This window comes from Gymnodraco acuticeps, unplaced genomic scaffold (assembly GCF_902827175.1).
Source record: "Gymnodraco acuticeps unplaced genomic scaffold, fGymAcu1.1, whole genome shotgun sequence".
Taxonomy (NCBI): domain Eukaryota; kingdom Metazoa; phylum Chordata; class Actinopteri; order Perciformes; family Bathydraconidae; genus Gymnodraco; species Gymnodraco acuticeps.
In genome coordinates, this window is record NW_022990266.1 from 54,686 (window position 1) to 70,897 (window position 16,212).

General features: G+C 41.4%; 1 protein-coding gene across 1 annotated transcript in view; it reads left to right on the forward strand.

Annotated features, from left to right (window-relative positions):
• The first annotated feature begins 12,345 nt into the window (after positions 1–12,345).
• The window catches only part of plxnb1b (plexin b1b), a 134,983-nt gene continuing 131,116 nt past the window's right edge, over positions 12,346–16,212 (forward strand). The window contains 1 exon segment of the mRNA XM_034220733.1: positions 12,346–12,507. The gene's annotated coding sequence lies outside the window, so the exon portion shown is untranslated.

A 16,212-nucleotide genomic window follows, 5' to 3' on the forward strand; every position in this document is an offset into this window, starting at 1 on the left:
AAACATTTTTTTTGTATTTTTATACTGCCATCAATAAAGTACTTCTTTGACTTATCTTATCTCTTGTTGATAATGAATTGCACCCAACAGAAAAACATCTGATTCACATAATCTTGATTTAGAGAAGATATAAACATACATGAATTTATAAAGCAATAACAAACACCATCAGTTAGGAAAAAGCCCCTTAGTTTTAAGAGATTTAAAGCAAGAAATTGAGTTTGCTAGCTTGAGGTCCTCCTCTAAAACATTATTACATTTATTTTGTAATAGTATTAAGAATACATGATAAATACATAATACATGTAGTAGAAATTGCTCAATTGTAATACCCTCGTTCTACTAGACTCAAACAACACATTCCTTATATATTGCAAAGACGAAAGAACAAAAGAAGAAACCTATAACCCATTCAAGCAAGCTTTTAACATGTCTAGAAGAAAGATTGAGGTTATATTTTAATATATTATTTTATGTTGTGGATACTTTAGCCTCCATCCATGTTTACAATTGTCCACACTATTTTACACTTGCATTTATGAATATAGTTTTGCTGTGTTTTACACTTTAGTATTTATGTTTATAGTTAGCTTTGATATTCGCTTAATTGATTAGAAAGATTTTCTTTTCATGATCTGATATTTCCTCAAATGTTCTTATTATGGTGCTTGAAATTCAAATATTTACTAAATATTCAATTCAGATAACAACATTTGTTTAAGACATTTGACAAACAAAAAAAAAAGATGTATTTATGTTCAATACAATGAATACGATACAATGCATATTTAGGTATTCAGGTAGCGCATCAAACCCTCTCTGATGTCAGTGCCCTCCTCCTCTGCACCTTGAGCCACTGCTACCCCAGGCTCTGCTGCTGCTGGTGCATTCCACCCATCATCATAAGCCGCTTTCACACCGCAGGACTTGCGGTACTTTAGTGCCGGCACTAAAGTACCACGGCACTGAATCCGCCAGGGGACTAGTGCCATAGCCGCATTCACACCGCAGGACTTTCCCTGAGGCAAGATTACGCTGACGTCACTTCGTCTTCTTCTTCTCTGGGTTTACTGGCAGGCCGCAAAACCCACTTCACGGCGAGTACAAAAAAAAACGAGAGAAGAAGAACTACACGGAGGGGGTATACACACCTTAGTGCAAGTTAGGTGTCAGTATTAAAAACAGTGGCAATATATATATATATATATATATAATAACAATAGAAAATCGTTACCACTCTTATTATTGTGGTCTTTAATTTGTTTATAGGTCCTGCCTGAGTTTCTTTATTTTTACCCGGCATCCGTGTGCACTGTGCACGATTCCCAGCTCAAGTAGCTTTTGCGAACATCGCTCAAAACATTTGGAGTTGGGAACTGCTTTCTGTAGAAGCTGCTGCATCCCGTCCTCGGAGTAAAATTGCCAGAAGCGCCGACACTTCCTCATCATTCCACCGCTCCGGTGTTGTACGTGTAGTCATGCTTTTAAAGTACAAACAACCTATTCGCTCAGGTGTGGATGTGGTTTTGTAGCGAGGAAAAAAAATGGCTGCCTAACAAACAAATTCAGAGTCTAACGGGGCGTGGTTTGCAATTCGCCCCAGCCAATAGAAATAGAATAGAAATTGGCACTCTTTTATCACCAGGTTAGTACCAGCAGGCAGGGCCGTATCCAGGATTTCCTAAATACCGAGGTCCAAACATGCTAGGGGGGTTTGGGGGATACCTCCCGAGATTTTTGGGATTTTCATGATCTAGTTATGGTGCTTTTTAAGTCCTATGGGGGGTCACAAATTGGATAATATATCGATTTCAAACCATGTCAGTGGGCTGACAATGTCAGCATCAATTATTTTGAAAGTGTAATACATAATAAGAATCAGTTGATTGTTACTATTAATGATCTGGACATGCAGAAGAGGCTAAAATGATCACAAAACATTGTCAACATCAGTGGCGAGCCGTGACTTTTATACCTAGGCCCTCTGACCCCCACCCCTTCCCTCGAGTTATTACGTCACAGCGTATACATTACATTACATTACATTGCATTTAGCTGACGCTTTTGTCCAAAGCGACTTACAATAAGTACATTCGACCAGGAAGACACAACCTTGAAGAAAACAGAATCATATAAGTACATCAGGTTTCATAGGGCCAAACATTTCAAGTGCTACTCAACTGGCTTTAGGTAAGCCAGTCCTTTATTAGTATAAAAGTGCTTCGTTAATAGTTCTAACGCTCGAAGTGGAGTCGAAAGAGATGAGTTTTCAGTTTGCGCCGGAAGATGTGCAAGCTATCTGCCGTCCTGATGTCAATGGGGAGCTCATTCCACCATCTTGGAGCCAGGACAGCAAACCCACGTGTTTTTGCCGATGGGAACTTGGGTCCCCCCTCGCAGCGAGGGCGCAGCGAGTCGTTTGGCTGATGCAGAGCGTAGTGCACGCGCTGGGGTGTACGGTTTAACCATGTCCTGGATGTAGGAAGGGCCAGATCCATTCGCAGCATGGTAAGCAAGTACCAGTGTCTTGAAGTGGATTCTAGCAGTTACCGGAAGCCAGTGAAGGGAGCGGAGGAGCGGAGTGGTGTGGGAAAATGTAGGAAGGTTGAAGACCAGACGAGCCGCTGCATTCTGGATGAGCTGCAGAGTTCGGATGGCACATGCAGGTAGACCAGCCAGGAGGGAGTTGCAGTAGTCTAGGCGTGAGATGACGAGAGCCTGGACCAGAACCTGAGTCGCTTTCTGTGTCAGCTGGGGACGTATCTTCCTGATGTTGTAAAGCGTGTATCTGCAGCAACGGATTGTAGCAGCGATGTTTGCAGTGAAGGACAGGTTGTTATCTAGGGTCACACCCAGATTCCTTGCAGTCTGAGTCGGGGAAACAACTGAGGTGCCGATGTTGATTGTTAGGTCAAGAGTGGGACAATCTTTTCCCGGGAGGTAGAGCAGCTCAGTCTTGTCAAGGTTGAGCTTGAGGTGGTGAGCAGACATCCACTGAGAGATGTCAGCTAGACAAGCAGAGATGCGTGCGACGACCTGGGTCTCTGAGCGGAGAAAGGACAGAATTAATTGGGTGTCATCAGCGTAGCAGTGGTAAGAAAAACCATGCGGGCTAATGACTGATCCGAGCGAGTTTGTGTACAGGGAGAAGAGGAGGGGACCAAGAACAGAGCCCTGAGGGACCCCTGTAGTTAATTGTCAAGGGTCGGACTCAGACCCTCTCCAAATCACCCTGTAGGTACTGTCTTTCAGGTATGAGGTCAGGAGGGAAAGAGCAGAGCCTGAAACTCCATGTTTTTGGAGAGTGCGAAGGAGGATCTGATGATTCACCGTGTCGAATGCAGCAGACAGGTCCAACAGGATGATGACAGAGGAGAGGGATGCAGTTTTGGCAGTGTGCAGTTCCTCCGTGACAGCAATGAGAGCAGTTTCTGTGGAGTGACCTGCCTTGAAATCAGACTGGTGCGGATCCAGAAGGTTGTTCTGATTGAGATAACAGGAGAGTTGTTTAAAGACAGCGCCTTCAAGTGATTTAGACAGGAACGGGAGGAGAGAGACAGGCCTGTAGTTTATAACATCAGACGGGTTGAGAGTGGGTTTCTTTAGGAGAGGGTTTACTCTTGCCTCCTTGACACTGTTAGTAAAGTGACCAGAAGTTAGAGAAGTGTTGATGAAATGGGTGAGAAACGGTAGAATATCAGGAGCGATAGTCTGAAGGAGGTTTGAAGGGATAGGGTCCAGAGGACAGGTGGTAGGGCGGGCAGAAGTAATGAGGGTAAGAACCTCACTTGGAGAGAGAGGGGAAAAGGAGGTTAGTGTGTTGGTGGAAGGAGGGTCTGGTGACCCAGCGGTGAGTATAGGTGAGTCAGAAAAAGAAGAGCGAATATCATCAACCTATACTTCAGCGGAATATCAAAACAACGGCCCGGGGTGCAAAACGCATCAATGAAAGCGACCCTCTACCACACAAAACAACACCTGTAAATAACCCTATTTGTGTTCTTTGAAATTGAAAAGGATATTGCATTGTGTTTGTTACTTTCGTTGCAGTTGTATGTCTTAAGTGTAATTTGGCATGCTTTTATTTTGAAGGCGAGTTAACGCTGTTGACAGGAAGTTGTTGTTGCTATGGAAACAAGAAACGTTTCACAGCGGGCGGAACTTGTCATAAAGTCCGTGATAATAACACCCACCCATTTAGCGGGAAGATATGATTGGTCAATTGTATTGTCATTTGACATTACTCTCTCGTTCAGTTACTATAGCGGGGCCCTCTGTGAATTCATAGCTGGACCGCCTGGACGTCCAACAGCTCCTCTCTTCACAGTAACTTGCAGAGACGAGCTTCTTTCATTTAACTCTTTACATTCCAACAGAAACTGAATAGGCAGATTCGAAGGATTTATTTCTTTGGAAATGTTATTTTAATTACAATTAAATCAAGTTATTTTGGTAAAACTAATGAAAAATATAACTAAAAAAATATATTAAAAAATATATAATTTGTTTTAATGTTTTTAAATATTATTTTGTAGAATATCTTAGGCCCTCACAGAGGGCCCTGACGGCTCGCCACTGGTCAACATTCATTTTCCATGTCTCTCTCCTTTCCATAACCTACAGCCTCTCTTCCATCTTCTTGAGTCTCTCTGTCTTCTTCCTGTTCATTACTCTCTCTGTCCTCTACGCTTTCTCTTTGTTCAATCTCTCCCTCGTTGTTCACTTTTTGCTCCTCTTCACTTGTCGCTCCTGCCAGTGAATCAAAAGCAATTCAGCAATTTAGTTCATTTCACTTGTTTGTTTGCATTCTTTTTTTATTTAAATCTGATTTGTTTGATTCTCAAAAGAGAACAAAGATGTAAGCAAATTGTGTTTTATACAATTGTATGTTATTATGACATCATCACAAGACTATTGTTATAGACACATTACATATTTCTCTCTCTCTCTCTCTCTCTCTCTCTTACCAAAGCTGAGCTGACGTAGTCTTTTCATTATATCTGAGTCAGTGTAAAAAGAAAACAATACAATGTTATATCTTCAATGTTTTACTCAAATTGAAATAAAAGAAAAGCATTACAACGTTTGTTAAAAGGTAATCCTTCTGACATTGGATGAATGTAATTAACGTTAGCTCTCCAGCTAGTTTATTCACGCAATTTAAACCAAAGTATAGCCTATATCTGCAATATAAGTTAGTGTGCATGTTGTCGGACGTCCACTGACTAACGTAGAGCGTTCACACAGGATCTGCTGGTCATATGATGTCCTGATGAGCAGAAACACAAGCAGCCCGCTGGACTCAGATCTCTAGATACCTCATCACTCCTCCGCTGCTCCAGTACAAGTCCGGGCTGCGGTGATTTGTTGATACATGACGTCTTCTTCTGTTTGCTTTAATCGAGGCTACGTAGTTATGCAGCGCCCCCATGGTCAGTAAATGGAAGTACTACAAAGAACCCCGTTTAGTGTAATTATTTCACAAGTTTTGTCACACAGCTCGGAAAATATTACCGAGGTCCGGACCTCGGTGACCTCAATGGTAGATACGGCCATGGTAGTGTGGACGCTCCGTTAGAATGCGAAGCCATACAAAATACAACTGCGCACAGCAGCTGAGGCCCTCTGGGCGGGCCCCCCTGCGCAAGGCGGGACCCTATGCAGCCTGCGTGATTGGCCTGTAGGAGCACAGGCAAAAGCAACTGAGGGATATAGGTAGATTTTTTTAAATGTCTTTTTCATTTTGGAAAATTATTGAATCTTTAAAAAAAAGATATATATATGTATATTTTGAGCTTGAAGGTCAGTGACAGGTTAGCAGGGTGTTATACATTTTCGCGATAAATTGGATCGCCTGATTTAATTACAATTTAACAAGATGTTTGTCCAGCATTTTTAGGGATTTCTTAAACTATTTGGGCATCTTAGAAATGTGTTGATGTATTGCTTGTAACTAAGTTTTTCCCCATATAAAGTTCTCCAGGAGACTTCAGGGACAGAAGGTGGTGAGAAACAGCTTTTTGAAGTGCCCCTTTAAATGAATTCCCATCAGTAATGTATTAAAGCACATTAGAGCTGAGACTGGGGAGTGTTTGGGTTTGTGATGAAGAAGATTCTCTGAAGGGCGGGGGGTGTTGCTATCCTCTGACCCACACCTCCCCCCACCATCCACTGCCAACCAGCAATCCTCTGCTCCCAGCCTCCCATTAGCCCCCCGTCTCCTCTCAAATAAGTGGGTGTGTGTTGGGTGGTGGGTTGAATGGCTTAGTGTTTTTCACATGGACATGAATGGACACTTTTCAGACTCACTTCACTCTGGCCCTGCTATGAATACAGGCCTGTGCTGAGAAATATACACAAACACACACACACACACACACACACACACACACACACACACACACACACACACACACACACACACACACACACACACACACACACACACACACACACACACACACACACACACACACACACACAGTGCAGACCGAGGGGTCCCCACAGAGTTCTTATGACGGTCTGTACCCACATAGAGTGTTTTTTATTTAGCTGACAAATGGTGGCAAGTCTCCGCCCTGTTGTATTACGAGCTAATGTATGTGTAATTAAGTAAAGGTAGAAGTACTCCTATCTTCTACTTGAGTAAAAGTAGAAGTACCAGAGTGTAGGAATACTCTGTGACAAGTAAAAGTCCTCTAATCAAAATGTTCCTCAAGTAAAAGTAGAAAAGTATTATCATCAAAATATAGTGAAAGTAGCGACAGTAAAAGTAGTCATAGTGCAGATTGGTCCATTTCAGAATAATATATATGATATGTTTTATAATGATTGATCATGAAAGTGTTCTCAAAGCTGGTGAAGGTGCAGCTAGTTTGAAGGACTTTGTATACTGCAGGGTAGCTGGTGGATTTACTCCAGGTGGAACTAAAGTCTGATTTAACACTTGATTATATTTCACATCATTCATCCACATCTGTGAAGCAACTAAAGGTATTAAATACATGTAGTGGAGTACAAGTACACGATTTACCTCTGAATTAAAGGGTAGAAGTACAGATAGCAAAAAATGTAAGTACCTCCAAATTGTACTTACATGTAAGTACAGTACTTGAGTAAATGTACTTAGTTAATTTACACTACTGTGTGTATCCATTAGTGTGAACTTGAGTGTCCTTTGGTTTTCTGATACTGGAATTTGGGTTATCATGCTTTCTTCACTTGCTTTTAGCTATCTGGCTTTCTATACCTCTCATATTATATGCTGTATTAATACCTGATATTACACACTGAGACATATGCAACCATACCCACAGGCAAGTTCAGATACACCATATACAATATTAGATAATGAACACTAAGAAGATAGATAGATAGATGGATAGATAGATAGATATGTAGATAGATAGATACGTAGATAGAGAGAGAGAGAGAGAGAGAGAGAGAGATGGATAGATAGAGAGACAGACAGAAAGACAGATAGATGGATAGATAGATAGATAGAGAGACAGAAAGACAGACAGATAGATGGATAGATAGATAGATAGATAGATAGATAGATAGATAGATAGATAGATAGATGGATAGATAGATAGATAGATAGATAGATAGATAGATAGATAGATAGATAGATAGATAGATAGAGAGACAGACAGACAGAAAGACAGATAGATAGATGGATAGATAGATAGATAGATAGAGAGACAGATAGATAGATGGATAGATAGATAGATAGATAGATAGATAGATAGATAGATAGAGAGACAGACAGAAAGATACACTGAACAAAATATAAACACTACACTTTTGTTTTTGCTCAAATTTTTCATGAGCTGAAATCAAAGATCTGAGACTTTTTCTATGTACACAAAAGGCCCATTTCTCTCAAATATTGATCACAAATGTGGTGTTAGCAAGTACTTCTCCTTTGCCGAGATAATTAATCCACCTCACAGGTGTGGCATATCAAAATGCTGATGTAACAGCATGATTATTGCACAGGTGTGCTTTAGGCTGCTCACAATGAAAGGCCACTCTAAAACGTGCACTTTTATCCCACAGATGTGGTAAGTTTTGAGGGAGCGTGCAATGGACTGCAGGAATGTCCACCAGTTGCCCCTGAACTGATTGTTAATTTATCTACCGTAAGCTGCCTCCAAATGCCTTTCCGAGAATGTGGCAGTACATCCAACCGGCCTCACAACCGCAGACCAAGTGTAACAAACACACCAGCCCAGGCCCTCCACATCGGGCATCTTCACCTGCAAGATCGTCTGAGACCAGCCACCCGTCAGATGCTGCAACAATCGGTTAGAAACCACTTTCCATCCGTGAAGAGGACGGCAGACAGCGTGTATTGGGGCCTTGTGGGTTTGCTGATGTCAGCTGATGGCGGGGGGTTGATGGTATGGGCAGGCGTATGTTATGGACAATAAACACAGGTGCATTTTATCGATGACATTTTGAGTGCACAGAGATACTGTGAGGAGATCCTGAGGCCCATTGTTGTGCCATTCATCCACGACCATCACCTCATGTTGCAGCATGATAATGCACGGCCCCATGTTGCAAGGATCTGTACGCAATTCCTGGAGGCTGAAAACATCCCAGTTTGAGGACATGAGACCCATTGAGGGTCTGCATATATCCAGAAACTTTGCACAGCCATTGAAGCGGAGTGGACCAACATTCCACAGACCACAACCTGATCAACTCTATGTGAAGGAGATGTGTTGCACTGTGTGAGGCCAGAAGAGACTCAAGTACACATTTTAGAGTGGCCTTTCATTGTGAGCAGCCTAAAGCACACCTGTGTAATAATCATGTTGTTGAATCAGCATCTTAATATGCCACACCTGTGAGGTGAATGAATTATCTCGGCAAAGGAGAAGTCCTCACTATCACAGATTTATATGCATTTGTGAAACATATTTGAGAGAAAAAGGCCCTTTGTGTACATAGAAAAAGTCTTAGATCTTTGATTTCAGCTCATGGAAAATGGGGTCAAAAACAAAAGTGTTGCAGTTATATTCTTTTCAGTGTAGATAGATAAATGATGTCCTACTCTGCAAAGTGTTTTTTTTAACTTATTCATTTAATTTAAATGCAGTAGTGTGATAGTGTGAGTTTAAATACGTGCAAATTGTACAAAGTATGGAAGGAGCCAAACAGAGTGGAGTCTGGTTAAACAAAATGAGAGAGGAGCTACATCAGTGTGTAAAGAAGAAGCTCTGTTGTCTATCCACAGCGGGTGGAGAGGATGGACAGGACAGTAGCTCAGTCTATAGCAGTGGTTCTCAAACTTTTTCTGTCAGGCCCCCTCTTTGGAGAAAAAAAAAAGTCGGGCCCCCCCAACACAAATAGTCAGGCTCAGTGGCGGCGCCAGAGATTTCTTTTGGGGGTGCTGTGGGGTAGCTTGACGTTTCATAGAGGGTGCTCAAACATTTAGGGTTTCCCATTAATGTACTGGTCGCTACAGAGGAATGTTCTACTGCAACATTCCCCACACGCACATACACAATGTACCCGCAACTGTTACAACGAAGGCTCGATAATCAGCTCACTGCATATAGGTGTAAGCAGGGGTAAAATGCTATTTTTATTGGTGGTGTGTGGACCTCACATAGGGGGGTCCGGGGGCAAGCTCCCCCGGGAAGATTTTTAAATATTGAAGTTAAAGCATCAATCTGGTGCACTTTGAGAGCAAAATTAAAAGATCTATGGATACCTCTCTCAACACCCAGATGAAACAGAACTGTAAACATATTTACTTTTTCTTTATGGATATTTTACAAATCACCCTTTTAAACTTTATTCTTGTTTTACTGTCATATAGTATTTCATACTTGTTTTAAATGTATTCTCTTATTTTTTTATAACTATAATGATCATATAAACGTGTGCCTCGGAAATAATTGTTTACATTAATGGTGACCAAAACGTTTGAGACCCACTGAGATAACACAGAGAGAGTCCTTGAGCTCACTGAGTCTCTCAGTCTGACAGGAGAGGACTCTCCTCCACTTTGTTGTTGAAAAAACTCCTTATATCCGTTAGCGTAGCTCGCTAGCACCAGAAGCTAACAACAACGATCTCCGGTACCGGTGCGCTCTCTCTCTCTCTCTCTCGCTCGCGCACGCATGCACACCACACACACACACACACACACACACACACACACACACACACACACACACACACACACACACACACACACACACACACACACACCACACACACACACACACACACACACACACACACACACACAGAGCCGAGCTTTAATGAAACACAGAGACCCAGACGTAGTAGTACTGTACTGTATCATATTATTTTCGAATCAATAATTTTTTTAAATATGATTTTTTTAAATAAAAAAAAAAAACATTTTTCCTCCTGGTCTCTCGCGCCCCCTCTGTCATGCCGGCGCGCCCCCCACTTTGAGAACCACTGGTCTATAGGGAGTTGGAAACCAGGAGAGCTGCCAGTTCACCTCCTGGGGCCTGCCGAGGTGTCCCTGAGCAAGGCTCTGGGGCCCCTGGCTCTGCACGTATAAAGCTGCTACAAAGATGGGTTGAACTTCAATGTGTGTGTTGTGTACATGTGTGATCATAAAATATTCATTCATTCCAGAGTAGACCTTTAGTCACCTTGCCTTTGAAGTGGAGGGGGGCTGAGTAAACTTTGAAGTGAGTGAAGATTATGGAGCGTCAGTCCTCCTCACAGGAGAATGAAGCGAGGCGATAAAAGGCTTCTTTTCACAAGAGAGACCAAAGATACACCAGCAGCCTTTGGAAGACAACCGTTTGCAGCAGGCTTTGCGATCTCTGTGTGGTCTCTTTTGATATTAATGTCATGGCATGACATGTCCTCTGTAAATGGAGGAGAATTAATTAATTAAAACGTATTCAGATTTTGGAACACAATACTTGAAAAAAACAAACCGTTTAAAATAGGATAATTTGTTATAGATTAAACCATACAACTGTATGTTGAAGTAACTAAAATCATGAGTGGGTTAAGAAATGTAATTGGCAGACATTTTGCAAACAGGTTTTTTGTTCAAAAATAATATTATTTCACGGTTCCAGCTTCTTAAATCTGAACATGTCCTGCTTGTGCTTAGAATGTTTAAAAAAAAAAAATTTAAAAATATTTTTCTGCAATGACTACTTGAATAAAATAATACATTTTCCTAATCATACTTAAATACTTTTACTTGGATATGATTCTTGATGCAGTACTTTTACTTGAAGTTGAGTTTGAAAACAATCAGGATTAAGTACAATCACTCAGGTAACAAATGTGAACAGTTTTTCCATCACTGCATGGAGTACAGAAAATGTTCATTCCAGCCATCCCAGCCTTATGCTAAAACAATCTTGTGTAATCCTGCATTATAGATTGGTGATTGTTTGAAAAAAGCAAAACCTTATCTTTGTTGGTCTCCTTTGTTTCTTTGTTTTAGCTAACTTATCAGCAGAGCTTAGAAACTCACAGTGGGATGTATTGTGGGGCATGCACCCCCAAGGGTGCTTGAGGGATATGTTAATGGTAATCAATTCAACCAGTATTAACATCATAGCGTTCACTCTTTTAATGAGGCATACAATGAATCTCTCTTAATAAAAGGCAATGCTGTTGGACGGGTACGTAGAAGACTGTAAGCCCGTGTAATTAAATGTCAGTGAAGTGACAAAGCTGTGGGAATCAAGCCATCCCAGCTGTGATTAACAGTCTAAAGTGGGCTGCGTGTCTCCAGCTGTCCACCAGGGGTCTACCATGCACCAGCCATTTCTCCTGTGGGTAATGCTGCCTTCACGTGCTAGGGGAAATATTAGACTTCGGATACATCGCAGCCCATATTGACACAGTGGAAAAGTGTAGAAGCTTAAGAAAGGAACTGATTTCCGTAAATGCTCGTATTTCCTAAACAGTCTTGGAAAATAAATAGAGCTAAAAAAGCTTTCCGTGGACACAGCTCAGAATAAGTTTAGATTAAGTTACATTATTGTTTCCCTCCATGGCCATGGTCCATGAGGTGTGCTCGCGGTGGTTTGTTGGCACATTTAGATCAAATCAAAATATACTGTATTTACTGCCAACTTGGTAACACCACTGTAGTTTTTAAACAGCCATTAATATATCACAGTTTGCTTCTTAGACCATTATAGGTTATGCATTCACACACAAGCAGATATATAAACACAGCTCGTGTTCATTTTATTTTTTAAAACACATTTTACCTGTTTTTCGAAAAGAAAACGGTGTATCTACTTTACTTTCTAGCTTGGTTATAGAAAAAACGAGGAGCACTTGAATGCAGCCTGATATATCCGCCTCTCGTTCCCCCTGCTGAGAGTTGAGCGCAGCCCCAAACCTTCCACCGCTCACCGGCTACTACATGTGGGGGAGAGCCGGAGCAGCAGCCCAGGAGGACAGAAACTACACTTAACAGTAGCCTACTTTTTACTGCATGGAATAACTGCACAGATTTTCCCGGCGGCGGTAGGTGTGTGAACTAGTGAAAGTTGAAAGTGGACAGTTGCAAGTCTGGACTAAACGAAAATGGAATCTGTTATCTCGTAACGACGAGTAATAACCTTAAAATACGTTTAGCTAATGTGTCTGCGCATACAAGCACCGGTTACAGATACATGGGATACTGAGTGAAACGGTGAAGAGGAGGTAGCTTCGCTGAAACGAGGAGTGAGCAGCCGGGGACTGAGAGCTGTTCACCGGGCAAGGTGAGTGCAGTCTGGCCGGTGTAGTGTAGTCCGCCTCCGCTCCGCTTTACTCAGGTTTTTATCTGTTCGGATTAAACTGCCTGTTTCCACGTGCTCCGTTTCTCTATCATGTCTAAAGCGATATCAATGGACGCTTTTCCAACCCTTTGCCACCGAGTTCTCCTCCAGGCTTTGCGTTAATAACTCCATTAACTGAGTTGGTTAAAGCTAGCTGACTTTCTGTTGAACTTCTCAGTGCTTCTCATAGTTGGCTAACTTGTCCAATACACACCCAGGCGCTCTGTGCACCAGCTATCATTGATAGAATGAGGTGTGACGGTATGTAATGCGAAGCGGTTCAACACTTCTTTGATAGAGGCATACTGTTAGTACAACATTGGTCAGCATGTCTTTATAGACTGGCACAACAGCTCAGAGATCAGACAACCAAATCAAAATCCTTACTCCAGTCTATCCAACAGAACCTTCCCGAAAACAAGCTGCCTTCTCCTTGAAAGCGGTCGCATTCAGCCGCTCCAACACACTGCGATTTACTATGGAGATGAACCAGGATTGTGTAATTAACGCGCCAGCCACATGCATCCATTTTTTAAATCATCAGATGTAGAAAAACTACTCGGATTTTGTACTTGAGTAAAAGTACCAGAGGGTAGGAATACTCTGTTAGAAGTAAAGGTCCTGCATTCAAAAGGTTACTCTAGTAAAAGTACAAATTATTGGCATCGAAATATACTTAAAGTACCAAAAGTAAAGTAGTCGTTGTGCAGATTGGTCCATCTCAGAATACTATATATGATATGTTTTATAATGATTGATCATGAAAGTGTTCTCAAAGCTGGTGAAGGTGCAGCTAGTTTGAATGACTTTGTATACTGCAGGGTAGCTGGTGGATTTACTCCAGGTGGAACTAAAGTCTGATTTAACACTTGGTTATATTTCACATCATTCATCCACATCTGTGAAGTAACTAAAGGTATTAATACATGTAGTGGAGGAAAAGTACACCATTTACCTCAATATTGTACAGTACCTATGTAAATCTACTTAGTTACTTTACATCACTGTAAATCATGTTATTATGTCTGTATCATCTGTTTGCAAAATGTACTAGAGAAGGAACTTATAACAACGTTTTTCTATAAAATACAAAACATGAATGGCCAGCTTTTATTATGAGATATATTCTGTTTGTCAAAGCATCCTAATACAATAAGTTCACAATCTAAATAATGCGTCAAATACCTTATCTTTTAATATCATTATTCATTTGTCAATAGCTTAGCAAGACTCACATGAGTAGAGAATCGCCATTAAGGAGGACGGTTCTTTTAGTGCTACTACTCATTTTCCAAACCCTCATATTCATAATCGTTAAACTGCATACATATTGGTGTGAGTTTATTAAGCAATGAGAAATGACCAGGAGGAACTCCTGCTGGGGCTCATGCTCATGCTCCTCCAGGTCTAAGGTCAGAGGGGGGTCTTCTTGTTATTTTCTTAACACCGTAACTGTATTTCATTATGTTAACACTTTTACAAGTGTCCTGGTTGAAGGCAATCACAGGGGTTGCTAGTGAGCGACCTCTGTGGTTTTCTCCCCCATGGGTGAGGGTCTGCTCACACTTTAGTGCCTTCTTAACCCATGGCCATCTGCTCCTCTTGCCTCCATAACAGAATTGGTGGCTTAGTATAAGCCAGGAAATGATGTGGAATATCCCCTCCCGTTGATGATGATGATGATGATGATGATGATTGCTCATTTATTTTAGGTTGTTGGTGGCATTGTGAACATAAGCCTGTTCCCAGACATGGTGCTCTTGCGCATACTTGAATGATTTGTCTGCACATCTTAATGGAGCTCATTTAACATTTGTAGTTTTGGGGCCGTTTGAGCCTTCATTTGATAGTAAAAGAGAATGAGGGGCATTTGCACCCATGTGGTATGGAACCTATCCACTTGGCCATTGCATTGCCGTTTTAAAGTTTCTCAAGTTTTGGAGGCTAAGCTTCTTTTAACTGCAGACAGAGCCCTTGTAGCAATATCATTTGGTGCATTGTCACATTGTTAGTTTTGTGTTGGACCCACATGAAACTATCCCTAGTTGTTTTTTTTGTTCTAGAGTAAAGATAGGCTGCATCTACTGAAAAACAGCCAAGTGGGACAAGTATGAGTAAAGTTTAAGTGCTTCCTCAAGTGAAGGTTGTGGTTTATGCCAGAATCTGAGTGCATGCAATTGAGCGAGATGGATGTTTGAGTCTTAAGTGGAGCACATGTTTTCATTTCCCCTGAAGTGAATGACTGCTAGTTGCCGGCATGTTCTTGTACCTGGTGAAAGTCAGACCCCAGGTCTCAGAGCTGCCTGGACTTGTGAAATGACCTTTGGCCCCGTTTATAAATGCCATCATTATGGTGTGCACATTTGACCTTTTACAGGCTTGACCTGCATTTGCCTGAGATGGAAAAAGAAGACATTTTAAATGGTGCAAGTTCAATGAAGAAGGATATTGGTTCTTCAAGAATCAACAATGGTAATATTATCTTCTGTGGAGTTCATTGGAATAACATGGGTGATTAGTTGAGTTTATTGTTGTAGTTGTCAAGGACCATGTACAAAAAGAACATACATCTCAAAGAGATAAGATGCTTTACAAAATGATAGCAGCTTGCTCATTTCCATCTGCAGTCCCTGGGCAGGTCAACACAAAATACAGCTCATACAATTCAATAACCTAATTAACATTATATCACAGCATATTTCATACATGCGCGCTAAAACTAATACACTGTACAGTACATTTCCATCTTCGAAATTAAGACTAGATATACGAACTCATTTAAATAAAATAAGAAAAACGATACGAATCCCAGAAAGTTGAACTAATGTGTGCATGATTGGGTAGTTACAATCCATTTCTTGATCTGTAATCAAATAAGTCACATTTTAGGTTAAGACTTTACAAGTTGTAAACTCTTACATTTATGTCATTGAGCAAAGGAATACTTAAACATGGAATTAATTTCCATTGACTTCTAAGTAGCAACTACCTTCACAGATGTCGGCATGTAACTGATAGTCTTTTGTGACAGCAGAGGTGGTAAAGTGTCTCTGCAATAAAAAAGACTCGTCTCACAAATTCTGCCACAGTCAAGGGGCCAAAGGTCAAAAGTTGCAAGGGGCAGGGTGTCCATTTCTGTCTGGTAGCTGGAGGGCCTGCAGGGAGAATGTGGTTTCCAAACCTTTCATCACTGCCTCTTCCAACCAAACAAACATCCTTAATACAAAATGAAGTCATCTACTGTCATCAGCCTAGCGAGGGCACCCGGTGTCTGAGAGGATAAGGACACACTTCTGGGATTTGTGTTGTTTGGCATCCAATTTGACATTCATGCAGTTATTCTAGTGAGAAACAGCTGGGGAGACATGAAGGATGGACTGAGGCTTTGATAGTGTGACTGGCTGGGGAG